Source organism: Crotalus tigris, unplaced genomic scaffold (assembly GCF_016545835.1).
Source record: "Crotalus tigris isolate CLP2741 ecotype Arizona unplaced genomic scaffold, ASM1654583v1 scf7180000018490.839948, whole genome shotgun sequence".
NCBI lineage: Eukaryota > Metazoa > Chordata > Lepidosauria > Squamata > Viperidae > Crotalus > Crotalus tigris.
In genome coordinates, this window is record NW_024097036.1 from 783,241 (window position 1) to 795,260 (window position 12,020).

Below are 12,020 nucleotides of genomic sequence, written 5' to 3' on the forward strand. Positions count from 1 at the left end.
ACATCACAACCAAAGGACCAGGAAAAAAGCTATGTCTCGACAGGCTTCCTGAAGATCAGGGCAATTGGTCCAACTGCATGTCAGGAGATAGAGATCACCACCGAAATCCATACACAACAGAACATAGCAGAACAACAGAGTTGGAAGGGACCTTGAAGGTGTTCTAGTCCAATCCCAAGCTCAGGCAGGAAACCCTATACCAGTGATGGCGAACCTTTTAGAGACCGAGTGCCCAAACTGCAACCCAAAACCCACTTATGTATCGTCGGGTGCCGGGTAGGTGTGGGCTATTGGGTGAGCGTGGCCCATTGGGTGAGCATGGCCCATTGGGTGGGTGTGGGCCATTGGGTTGGCATGGCCCATTGGGTGGGTGTGGCTGCAGTGGTAACGGCAGACTAGGTGGGACTAAAAAGTTCAATCAATCAATTCCAACTTTGCGAGATCTTTTTTTTTCCCCCGCAAGAAGTTGAAATTGATTGATTGAATCTTTTTTTTTTTTTTTTGCACATAGCAGTGGATTCCTAAAGTGAAAAGGTTTTATAAAACTCAGTGAAGCCTAGGACTGGGGCGACGGCGCGCGTGCCCACAGAGAGGGTTCTGCGTGCCACCTGTGGCACGCGTGCCATAGGTTCGCCACCACGGCCCTATACCATTTTAGATAAATGGTTGTCCAATCTCTTCTTAAAAAATTCCAGTGTCGGAGCACTCCCAACTTCTGGAGGCAAGTTGTTCCACAGATTATTTGTTCTGTCAGAAAATTTCTCCTTAGTTCTAGGTTGCTTCTCTCCTTGATTAGTTTCCATCCATTGCTTCTTATTCTACCTTCAGTTGCTTTGGATACTTCCTGGGTCCTATCAGATTAGAGTTACCAGATATCTGAATCAGCAAAGGAGGACATGGATCATTAGAAAGAAGAACAAATGGAGGCAGGGAGAGGAGAACACATTAACTTTTTAACTATTTTGGCATCTGCAAGAAAAATTACAGTGAAAGCTGCAATAACAAAAAAAGAGATGTCTATAAGTATATGAAATGACTTGCTGGCGTCAGACTAGTTTTTCAATCCCAGGAATGTGCTAGAGCTGGTTAGGAGGCAAAAGCTTCCAGCGTGTCACTGATTAAATCTTTTCAGGAAGAGATAGCTTGTAGATATTAAAAAAAAAAAGAAGACAGTGCTTGAGTTTAACACTATACCTCCTGGAGAGAGGACAAAAAGGAGAACGTGTTCTCCTTGTGCTGGTAGCCCTATACTAGATGTTTCATTGTTTCAGTGAAGAGATCTGGAATGTGCCTTCCCTCTCAGAGCATAGGGTGCAGGAAGATTAGGGATCTAAAATTGATACCAGCATTGTGGATTGCATTTGGAAACTGCCTGGGAACCAGTGCAGCTCACCGGGTGGTGGCACCCTACGGAGCGAGTGAGAAGCATCCACAATCACCCAGGATGCTGCATTCTGGGCCAATTGTACATTCCAGATGGTCTTCAATGGTAGCCCCATGCAGAGTGCTTTGCAGTAATCCCATTGGGATGTAAGTAAGGTTCTGAGTGAATGAAGCAAGGCCAGGAAAGGGTGCAATAGGCACACAACAGAAAATTGTGCAAAGATCCTCCTGGCCACAACTGCTAGATACTCCTTGAGCAGGAGCTAGGAGTCTAGGAAGGCTCTCAAATTGCATACTGAGTCTAAGCAGGGCAGTGTCGCCCAGCTCAAAATCAAAGATGGAAATAGTTCAGTCCTGGCACCCAAGGGGTCCCAACCCACAGCCACTCAATCTTAACATTCTTCCCCATCTAGGCACTTCCAGGCTCCAGGCATTTGACAGCTTCATCAGAATGGCTGGAGGCAGAGGTGTACAATTGACCACCTCCTAGGAGCAACGATTTCACTACCTAGACCACAGTGTTTCTCAATCTTACCAAATTTAAGACCTGTGGACTTCAACTCCCAGAATTCCTCAGTCAGCCATGCTGGCTGGGGAATTCTGGAAGTTGAAGTCTATAGGTCTTAAAGTTGCCAAGATTGAGAAAAACTAACCTAGAAATTGATCTTAGCTCTCTAGTCTTTTTCTCTCTGAAACTATGACCTGGATTCAGATTGGTTTGGCTTTTGACTTTTAGATCAGCTCACTGAGTCTTCCTATGTTTGTTTCTTTGGCTATAAATATCTTTTTGGAATTTATCTTTGGACTATAAAATGGCAGTTTTGCTATTCCCTAAGCCTACACAGGAGGGATAGTAGAGTCCAATGCTCAATTTACAATTATAGAGTAGTAAAGTTAACTCCCAGATTTCTGGGATCTTCCTTTGTGAATGAATATCCATTCTTCTGATTTGAAAGGAATTGTTCATCTTGAGATGAACTTTCATTCAAACCTAGTTTTTCTTCATGAATGGGAATCCCGTTTAGGAAGTAACCCTGCTCCAAGTATTTTCTTTCTTTCGAATATAGATCCCAGGATGCTACTCAAAGGCCAAATATAGTTCTTCTCCTGGAACAAATTATATACCCTGCTTTATGTTATTTGCGAACCAGAGTACTATGGTTAAATCAAACCATGATTTAGAATGACAATATATTCCTAATCAAGATTTATTATAGCATGGTCTGTTTCCAAAGGCTTTGGATGCCTTTTCTGGCCCCCCTTATGGTTTTGCTTATTCCTGTCATTTTCTGCTCCCAACAACTCATTACATTCAGTCTAATTTGAAAGCTTATCTTACTCCATTGAAGAAAGCTGCAGGAATTCTTTTCTTCTCTTAGCTTGCCAGCAGTAGAATTAATTCACTGTGGATAGAGCGTAGACTGATATTACTTCCTGCTCAAACATTGAAGAGCTGATCTTGCACATTCTACAAAAGAAAGTTTAGATTTACGACTGAATGCCATTGAGTAAGAAGCTACTGATAGTTAGGCCTCCCTGTATGCATTTGCGTTGGGGGGGGGGGAAGAGGACAAATGACATGCAATACAACTATGTTAACTTGAAGGATGGTGTCATCAAGTTCCTACAGGTAGGCCTCAACTTACAAATGGTCACTTACTGGTTCCAAGTTCCGAAGGAGCTCCTGGGGTATACCTACAGTCAGTGGTGGGATTCAGCCGGTCCGCATCAGTTCGGCAGAACTGGCAGCTAATTTTTTGTTGCCCAGGCCCAGAATGGACTTCCGCAAGTGGCATCCACACAGAGGACCAGTTGTTCACATATTTGAATCCCACCACTGCCTACAGCAGACATGTCAAACTCGCAACGTCATGTGACGTCACGCAACGTATCGGGATGGTTTTGCCATTGCCGGCAATGGGGTGGGCGCGGCTTCTGGATGACGCGTCCGGCCCATGGGCCAGCAGTTTGACACCCCTGGACTACAGCCAGGATTCAAAATTTCAATGATTATGCCCCTCCTACCATAGTCATGTGACTGCACTTTGGGCGCTCGGCAACCGGGTTGTATCCTGCTGTTTTACCACAGTTTTGCCAGATTCTAGCATTTACTTTGTTTTTAGCAAAAATGGCCCAGGGGTTGCTTAATGACCAAGGTGTTCACTTAATGACCACAGCACCCGCTTTACGATCATGGGAGCCGCTTTGTGACCACAGCATTTGCTTAATGTTTGCCACCAGAAGTATCGTAAAATCCAGTTAATTACATGAATGACCCACTTTAGGACCATCGCATAAAGTCATTTTGGAATCATCCGCCTTTGGGGATAGGGATGAATCTCTGATGAGTGCATGTAGATCATCATTGCACTCATGTTTTACTGTAGGAATACAGGTAGTCCTTGACTTATGACCATAATTGAGCGCAAAATTTATGTCGCTAAGTGAAACATTTGTTAAGTGAGCTTTGCACCATTTTACGAGCTTTCTCACCACAGTTGTTAAATAAATCATTGCAGTTGTTAAGCTAGTAACACAGTTGTTAAGTGAATCTGGGTTCCTCATTGACTTTGCTTGTCAGAAGTTTGCAAAAGCTGATCACATGACTCTGGGACACTGCGACTGTCATAAACGTGAATCAGTTGCCAAGCATCCAAATTTTAATCATGTGACCCTAGGGATGCTGCAATCGTCAAAAGTATGAAAAACAGTCATTAAGTCACTTTTTTCAGTGCTGTTGTAACTTTGAACAGCCACTAAACGAACTGTTATAAGTCGAGGACTAACTGCATACTTAAAACACTAATGCACTCAGAATGGAGCATGTAAATTATCTACTAATATTTATTGAGAAGCTTTCTCTGTGTGTGGGAGGGGTAAGAAAATCAGGGTTGTGGCCATAACTGTATGAACAAAGCTCCACCCTTTTCATCCTTTTTTGACCTCCCCCCCCCGCAGAGTCATCTGTTTATTGATATTAAATTACCATGAAGTTAAGAATTTAATCAGACGCTTCTATAATAGTTGCCTTAGTCACTTGGAAGTACTTATCTTTTTTGGCAGGAATTGTAATAATTGTATAAAAAATAAACTTTATTCTTATGTCTCTTCTGTTCCAGTGTTCAGAGCGGTTTGTGTAAAAACATATTGAAAAATATACCATCACATTAAAAATCTTTTAATATCTTTTTCAGAAGAGAAGGGAAGTAATAACACTAATTGTGGATCTGAGCATGTGTGTAAACTTGAGAACCTTTTAATGATTATCCCAAATTGTGTTGCGGCCACAGTGGGTTTGTTCCCTTATTCCTGTATTCTGGAACGAATAATGGATTGTTTGATTCACTTAAAGGCTGAATTCATACTTTTGTTCACAGAATAATTGCGGATGCCTTTGGCAAATCTGAAGATTTGAAGCTACAGAGTTATTTATCATTTAATCGGGTTTTTTTTGATGTCCCATATTACAAATTAGCTAAGCTCTTACTTTATATGCAACCATAAGATGGTTCACATTCCCGCTTCTCAGTTTTGTGCGAAAATCACAATCACTTTCAGCTTTATTTTGGTCTACAGATAGGTCTCAATTAGTGTGGTTAATGAATCCCATGAAATGGCCACATTATTTGAATTCACGATACCTGAAGTGACATTTCTATGGAAAATAAGGTAATTGGTTCCAGCTCAATAGAAATAGGCAATACAAAAATTTAAACATATTTTTATATCTATATTAATGAAATATTATAGTTAAGGACAAAAAGAATGTACTTATAATTTAAATCTATGGTCAAGAAAGTCATAGAGTAAAGCAAAATAAAAATGAAAAATCCTACGTAGATTCAGACTATTCCAACATCTTATCCTAATTTAGTTGCTATGACCACCTTCATATTGTTCTGTTGTATCAAATTTTTGCTCTAATGTGATAATGAACTTCTTTTTAAAATTTCTACTGTTTTCCTCTGATTTTTCTCCATTTTGCACAGATGAAGATTAGCAGCCTCAGAAACCCAAACTGCAATTATGTACATCTCATTAACTGCATTTTGGATCAATTAAATTTGACCTGGTATCAATGTACAGTTCACACTAAATCAAATATTGCATTATTTTAACTCACACTAATCACAGCTTGAATACAAGATATAAAATATAAAATAGGTGGAAGGTGTGTTTGATATGTTTGCCACATTGAATTATTTATAAAACAAAGATGGAATATATATATATAAATAAATAATAAATAAAGCAATCTCTTTAAGTTGTTTTACAACAGAGAAATACATTTGTTCCACAAAGTTCAAAGTCCTTGGTTACCTCAGTGCTGAAAAAAATGGTACATATGATGGGCCCTCATAATTTCAGCCATTGCAGTGTCCCTAATTGTGATTTCTGTCAGCTTACCACAAGCAAAATCATTGGGGAAATCAGCAGGGAATGTTGGAAGTAGTGGTTATATGAGGTCCTTGCTTAACAACCTGTGCAGTCCTTACCTAATGATAAGAACTGGGATTTATAGAATTGCTGTTGGTAAGCGACGTTGTTACATGATGTTGTGATGGCAATACTGGTCCCAACTGTCATTGTAAGCCAAAGATTACTTGTATTTTGCTTTTCGTCTGTGAAGAGAATCAAATCTGGCTCCTTTCCATGTCATTTACGAGGCTGTGTCTGTTCAGCAGAGGGAAAATCTCATCTCTGTTGCATGTTTGTAAACTGTCTGCTTTAGAGGGATCCTGGCAACAAGCTTGTCGGCAGATAAATTGGGCTGAATATTCTGACTGGATTCATATAGTATTCTAAGGCATGGTTTATTTAATTGTGCTTTCCTGAATAAACTACACTTGGCTAAATATATACCAAGCCATAAAAAACTTCATTTATAAGCTCCTTTTGATTGGGTTTACACAATGTACAAAGTCCAAATGAAACAGAGTGTAGTTTATAACGATTGGAATTAATCCATCATTGATCGTGATTACATTTCTCACTAAGCCAAGATGTTCTTAACAAGTGATAATTGGCTTCATGCAACACATTATTACATAAACCACAGTTTAGTAACCACAACTGCTGGATTAACACAAAACCAAATGACAAGAAACACATGATATTTACACAGTATGCCAATCCAGTCTCTGTGTAAAGAGTTACTAGCTCCAGAGGTAGCACTATTCTTCAGCCATGTCTTTCCATTTTATTGATTTATATAATTACATAAAATATTATAAGATATTTATAATATTTTAAACTGCTGTAATCATACCAATTCTAAGTAGTGTACAAAAAAGATTACAAAAGTGGTTGCTTGCAATCATCACAACTTAAAGGTAATAAAGACTAATATGATCTTCAGTGCCTTGTGAAATGCAAAGAGGATCCGAAGACAACTGTCTCTCCAGACAGTAGTTTTCTGAAAACACCAGCTATTTGTCCGGAGTGGGATCTTCATCAGGTCTTCTTGCAAAGTTTGAACTGGACAAGGAGAGTCATATTTGGCAAGAAAGTTGCTGATGTATTTCTTGAGGTCCTCCTTACCAGATAGTTATCTGCAGTTGTCCAGTGTGAAAGGGCAGGAAAGCACCCTGGTCTAGCCAGCTTCATGAGTGGGCTTTGCTGCATTCTTCCTTCCAAAAGAAAACATGCATGATCAGGACGGGGATGAGTTTAATCTTCCCCAAACAATTCCTCTCCCTTCTGACATGGCTTTCATTTCTGTTTCGGTTAACCATAGTTTATTGTTATAACTGCGCCCTAAAATGTGATCAGTCTTGATGAGAGTTGTTATAAACCATAGTTAAAATTCATTACAGTTAATGCAGAGCTCCTGTTCAAAGCTCCATAGATAAGGCACAATTTATGTAAATTCCAGATGCTACGTTGGGCATCTCTGCACTTTCATCAAAAACTTATTTATTTTAAATATGCCATCTTTACAATTTAAAGACTGTTCAGACTTGTCTTACAAAGTACACAATATCCACACAATCGGGGTAAAAAAAGCTTAATGAAGGCTGCCCAAATGAATAAACTTCACACACTGTCAATTTTATGTTGCCAAGGATTTCTTCAAATTAAATCCCATTGCTTCTGTACAGGTTTTTTTTTAGACCTTATTGAATTGCAAATAACAACATAAGCTCTGTTTTTGCTTGTGGAAATAAGCAAACAACCTTCCTTTTTGATTCATTAATGATGAAGCTGGGATATGTATGAAAGCAAAGAATTTAAGCCTCCTGTCCGATCCAGGTTACAACCCAAGTTTTTTGCCACAATCCTGATCTGTCTCTCAAAAGCTGCGTCATAGACTCGCAGTTCAGGATATAGATTGCTCCCAATATAAATGCATCTTTTTCATAGCCAACACTTTCCTGACGCAGGCAGATAATTCCTAGAAGCAACATGATTTTTTTTATTATTTTTTTAAAAAAATGCTATTCTCATCTGGGGCCTGTTGTATAAGATAGATAACCCATTTTTCACACATAATGAGACAGAAAATTACATTCCAGCTCCAGCCTAATTGTCTTTGTAGCATATGCATAGAGACATTTATGCCTCTTTTAAATGCAAATTTCCTCTAGATCTCTTTAAGTGATGCAAACAGAAGGGAAGTTCAGAGGCAAGTAGGGGGATCCATCCCAAGTTAAGCATTTGCCCTAGACTGAGTTGGGGTATGGATTCAGATAGTTCAGTGCTACCTCTGTTGAGTTGCAGCAATCACACAGAATAATATTATGTGAAGCTCAGTCTATGGCTTCATATCCTTCTGTTCCGTGCTATTAGCAATTTTCCATCCTTCTGAAAGTGGGAAAGTGATAAATTTGCATATTTGTTCAAAGGAGCTATGAATTTTTGAATGGTTTTTAAATGAATGGTCAAAAGTTGAGCATAGACAGGGAGAGAGTGTCAAATTATGAAGCAATCCACACATGGGGCCATGGGTGAAATCTCTCCCTATCTGTGAACTTCAGTTGAAACCAGCCACAGAGAAAGAAGAAAACCTATAAAATAGTGTCTCCCACCCCTCCCACCAAAGGTGATTTAAAAGGATACCTTGGTTCAGTACTATGGTATTGAAAACCAATGAGTGATCAAGGAGCAATAGGATGGAGTTACCACTTTCATCCTAGCTCTGCCACGGGATATCAAGAAATCTGGATTTTCTTCCCAGCCTCCCTCCAACTCCCCAACTTTTGCCAATTTCTCTTACAGTATCACATTTGATCCTGTTCTGTTCAGTTTGGCAAGAATTATACTGCCAAGGGATGAACAGACTTCTGAGCTGTCCTTTGTATAATTTCTTTCAAACTTGCTATTGAACTGGAAAGGATCAAAAGAGTAACTTCTCCATACTCTCTATTTCTCTGTCTTCATTTCCACCAAGTGAAGAAGTGGAATGGCATTGGAAGAAATGGCTTTATTTCATTATCAAAGCCAAATTAGCCAACAACAGCCTAACAAACCCTACTCTCTTCTAGCACTGAGGTTGTGAGGTAGTTTGATAATGAAATATCTGCAAGGAAACAGACAAGCTCAGAGAGCACCAAGGACTATACAATAATACTCTGAGCTCCAAATATTCCCTTCTATCTGTGCCAATTTCTTGATTTACATAATAATGTGTTCTATGAAGCAGATGTAATATAGAAACAGTGTGGTGTGTGATTAATGACACTTATCATTAATAGTACTGTAATTCTGTTATTTCGGGTTTGGTTCAGTAGAGTGTATGAATATCAGTGGGAGCGGATAAATGGACTTGGAATGCAATATAATAAGCATCAGCATTTTGATTAATTTGCCCTGAATATGGAAAACCTTTAAAAGGGGGAGAAAAGGCTTTCTAGCCCTGGAATGACATATTTATTATCTGCAAGCTGATCTGTTCAATTACCGCAAACTTATCTCTCTTCCTCCTAAAACAATATTAGGCTAAGTCCTTGGGGCCTGTTGCCTGCAAAATATTGCTAACAAGGAAGTTATGAAGCAACTGTTGTGCTGTTACTGAGAAAAAGCCTCTGCCAGATGTAGGAAAAACAACCTCTCTTGTAACTCTTCCCACCAATAATAACCCACCCTCTTTCAAGCATTCCAAGCATACTATAGCCTCCTTTTCAACATAAAGGAAATGCCAAGAAAAATGATATAAGGAATCAAGGTGTGCTTCTTTTCACCAGAGGATGCCGGGCTTAGAGCCAGGAATTTGTGTGGATTTCTAAGGGCTAAAGTGGATCCAGTGTTTCTCAACCTTGACAATTTTAAGGCATGTGGACTTCAACTCCCAGAATTCCACAGCCAGCAATGCTGGCTGTGGAATTCTGGGAGTTGAAGTCCACATGCCTTAAAATTGTCAAGGTTGAGAAACAATGCGTAATACAGGCTTCCTGCTGTATTCACTTTGGAAAGTTTGCACACATATTTTGTAGTAAATCTCTTAGGTGTGTATGGTGGAGAGAGGGTGTTTTTTGTGTGTACGCATGACTGATTGCATCTTTGTGGATTGTTTTCTTCCTTAGTGAGCAATTAGGAAAAATCTGTCTTTCATGCCATTGTTATACAGGTAGTCCTTGACATACAGCGGTTTGTTTAGTAACTATTTAAAGTTATGGCCACGCTGAAAAAAGTGACTTACAACTGATCCTCACACTTACAACCATTGCAGTGGGGTCTAGGACAACTTGCCCTGGCCAACTCGCCCCAGCTAACTTGCCGTGGGACAATTCAAGGCAGAATAACTCAAGAGAGACAGACAAATGAATTGCAGTGGGGCTTGTCTTGCTTTAGAAGTCCTCAAGGCTTAGAATAACAAAATAACAGAGTGGGAAGGGACCTTGGGGGTTTTCTAGCTCCACCCCCTGCTTAGGCAGGAAATCTTATACCATTTCAGACAGATGATTGTCCAATCTCTTCTTAAAAACTTCCAGTGTTGGAGCATTCACAACTTCTGGAGGCAGGTTGTTCCATTGATTAATTGTTCTAACTGTCAGGGTGAGCTGCAGTTCTACTTGTCCCTCTATTGAGTTATTCTGTGTTGAATTGTTCTGCGGCGAGTTGTCCCATAGCAAGTTGGCATGGCAGGTTGTCCTGCTGCGAGTTATTTAGAATAGAATAGAGCTGGAAGGGACCTTGGAGGTCTTCTAGTCCAACCCCCTGCTCAAGCAGGAGAACCTATACCATCTCAGACAAGGGACTGTCTAGCCTCTTCTTAAAAACCTCCAGTGATGGAGCGCCCACGATTTCTGGGGGCAAGCTGTTCCACTGGTTAATTGTCCTCACTGTCAGGAAGTTTCTCCTTAATTCCAGGTTGCTTCTCTCTTTGATCAGCTTCCAACCATTGTTTCTCGTCCTTCCCTCTGGTGCTCTGGTGAACAAAGTGACCTCCTCTTCCTTGAGGTAGCCCCTCAGATACTGGAATATTGCTATCATGTCTCCCTTATTACTTCTTTTCTTTAGACTAGCCAAACCCAAGTCCTGCAGCCGTTCTTCGTATGTTTTAGTCTCCAGGCTTTGATCATCTTAGTTGCTTTTCTCTGATTTTTTTCCAAACTCTCAACATCCTTTTTGTGAGGTGATCAAAACTGGCTGCAGTATTCCAGATGTGGTCTTACTAGGTTTTTATAAAGTGGTACTAATGCCTTGCGTAATCTTGATTCTATGCCTCTGTTTATACAACCCAGGATTGTATTAGATTTTTTGGTTGCTGTTGCACACTGCTGGCTCATGGTTAAGTGATCGTCCTCTAGGACTCCAAGGTCCCTCTGTTGGCTGGGGCGAGTCAGCCAGGGCGAGTTGTCCTATTTCAATTGCAGTGTCCCTGTGGTCACATAATCAAAATTTGGCAGTTTGGTAACTGGCAAGTATTTACGATGGTTGCAGTGTCCCGGAATCATGTGATCACCATTTGTGATGTTCCTAGAAGGCTTTTGAGAAGGAAAGTCAATGGGGAAAATTAGATTTGCTTAATGAAGATGTAGTTCACTTAATGACCGCAGCAAAAAGGTCATAAAACTGGGTGCAACTCACTTAATGACTCCTTCACTTACTGACAGAAGTGCCAGTCCCAGTTGTGGTTGTATGTCAAGGACTACGTGCATATTTGTGAGTAAAGAGTGCTGTTTAAAATAGAAAAACCTACCATTCAAAGAAGGAGCTGAGCTGTATTATGCCTGACTGTGGTAGGTCTCTTATGGCTCCAGGCCCAGCTAGTATCAATCATTTTGAATGAAGATAACAGACAGACAGAAAAAACAAAATACTAACTTTGTGAATTGGAAAGCTCCCCTATCAAATACTGTAATACTTTCTCTGGAATTCCCTGGGTGGCTATAAACTAAAGATGCACAACTTTTTGACCTAAAACATTAGCTAAGGCCCTCAGAGAAAACAAGCTGCTGCTGTTTCGTCATTTTTTTACGTGGCATACATTGAGCAGATGTCATCAGATTTATTGGCTTTAATGGTGCTTCCCCATTGTGCCAACACATGACTTTCCTTGGCTGACAAGGGAAGTAAACTTTCTGCATCTTCATGACTTTTCTTGTTGCAAAAGCTAGCTCTCAGCTAGGAGAACATAGAAGCAGTTAGACCCAAAGGTGCTTTTTCAATAGGCAACTGGATTTTTTTTTGTTTTT

General features: G+C 40.1%; 1 protein-coding gene across 1 annotated transcript in view; it reads left to right on the forward strand.

Annotated features, from left to right (window-relative positions):
* Nucleotides 1-12,020, forward strand: part of PDZD2 (PDZ domain containing 2) — a 263,143-nt gene that overhangs the window by 212,192 nt on the left and 38,931 nt on the right. The window lies entirely within an intron of this gene.